Consider the following 2,104-nt stretch of genomic DNA (forward strand, 5'->3'; position numbering starts at 1 on the left):
GCGCGGCGGCGTTGATGCCCGACGCCGCCGCCGCCGCGGCGCGCGCGCGGCGGCTCGTGCGGTCCGCCGGCGCGCCGCCCGCGGCGGCGGCGGCGCCGGGGAAGAGCGCCGCGGCGCCGTCGCCGGAGCGGCTCGCGCGGCGCTTCGCGGCGACGCCCTCGTGGACGCGGTCGCCCGGCGACTGGGGCCCGCTCGGCGGCAGGCCCTGGTGCTTGAGCGCGGGCTGCGCGTAGCACTGGGGGTCGAAGCGCGCGACGTGGGGCGCGACGTCCGCGTCGCGCGCGACGGCCTCGTCGAGGCTCATCGTCAGCGACGGGTCCGCGTAGGCCTCGCGGCAGAAGTAGCGGAACGTGAGCACGACGAAGGGCAGCGGCGCGACGAGCAGCGCGTCGCCGACCATCTGCTGGAAGAGGAGCCAGAGCGCCAGGATCACGTTCGAGGTCGCGAGGCCGAAGAGCACGCGCTCGACGACGCGGTAGAAGAACATGCCCCCCGACTCGTAGACCGGCATGTGGCAGAAGAGGATGAGGTAGCGGAACTGGAAGGAGATGAGCACGAAGTAGACGAAGGCGAAGACGGACACGAGCGGCGCGAAGACCCAAAACCTGGGCAGGAAAAGAGTGCGAAATTTCCAACTTTGGAGGCTCGTATCTCGGTTCCACTCGTTTCGGCTATTTTTTGGACGAGCGATCATCTCTCGGAGCGCCCTCGACGCGTGGATGCTTTCTCTGGAACGCGCGCGCGCGGAACACTCAGGTTGAAGCGAACTTGAATCACTCTTTTCCTGCTCCGCCCAGAACGTGCAGAAGATCGTGAACGTCATCATGACCTTGGGGAACGCCCAGCCGTAGAGCATGGCCGGCAGCTCCGGCGGCTGCACCGTCCAGGTCTTGAAGCCCCGCGAGAGCAAGGGCCAGGCCCGCAGGCTCCAGAGCGGCGACGTGCCGCACTGGAAGATGAGGAGCTTCGCGAAGTAGAGCGCGGCGTCGGGCGTCTTCTGGCCGATGGTCAGCACGAAGGTCACGGGGCTGTGCCAGGCCTTCTGGAGGTCCTTGAGGATCGCGTTCGCGAGGATGGACACGTAGACGTTGATGAACTGGAAGCGGAAGAAGCGCTCGACGACGCTCAGATCGACGGCCGAGTGCGACTTGAGCCGCTCGTAGAACCGCGCGATGGCCTGGAAGCAGAGCGGCAACAGGTTGACGATGGACAGGAGCGCGGCGATGGGCAGCACCTGGTACGTGGACCGCTCGACGAGGCCCTCGTCCTCGACGTCCCAGTCGAAGATGAGCGTCACGAGCCGCGTCGTCGACGAGCACCACGTCACGACGGTGAACCAGAAGAGCATGAGCGTGAAGACGCCGCCGGCGACGACCCACTGGCGCCGCAGCACGGACCCGCGCCCCACGAAGACGTTGTCCCAGAGCACGTCGCGCGGCTCCGGCGCGTCCGTCGCGCGCATCGCGAACGGCACCTGGGCAGGAAAAGAGTGATTCAACGTCGCTTCAACGTGAGTGTTCCGGGCGCGTGCGTTCCGGGAAGCATCTACGCTTCGAGACCCGTTCCGACAGATGATCAATCGTCCAAAAATCAGCCAAAACGAGTGGAAAACGGCCGAGATAGGAGCCTTTGAAGTTTGGAATTTCGCACCTTTTTCCTGCCCTGAGCGGCACCGCGCCGAGCGACGCGCGCGTCGCCAACAACTTCGCCGTCGGCCGCGACAGGGTCACGAAGGCCGTCGCCGTCGCGTCGAAGCCCTTGCCCCCCTCGAGCACGGCGATGCGGTGGCCGCAGCAGAGGTAGTCGCGCGCGAGCATCGCGACCGTGTGCGAGCACGCGCGGAAGAACCGCGGCACGGACTTGCCTGCGCCGAGTTCACAGCGTCGACGTGCGCGCGAACTCCGTGGAGAACTCGCCGAGCGCAATCGAGTCGTCCGAACATCGAGCGAATCGACGTCGATTCGAGGGAGCTCGGGGACTTCGTGAAGTTCGGGAAGTTCGCGCGCGGCGCGGGGACCCGCGGACGACCTTGCGCGCGCTCAGGGCGACGCGTCGGGCGACGGCGGGCACGGCCTGGGACGGCGGGTCCGAGGCGAGCACGCTG

This window comes from Aureococcus anophagefferens, assembly GCF_000186865.1.
Source record: "Aureococcus anophagefferens unplaced genomic scaffold AURANscaffold_2, whole genome shotgun sequence".
In the NCBI taxonomy this organism is placed as follows: Eukaryota; class Pelagophyceae; order Pelagomonadales; family Pelagomonadaceae; genus Aureococcus; species Aureococcus anophagefferens.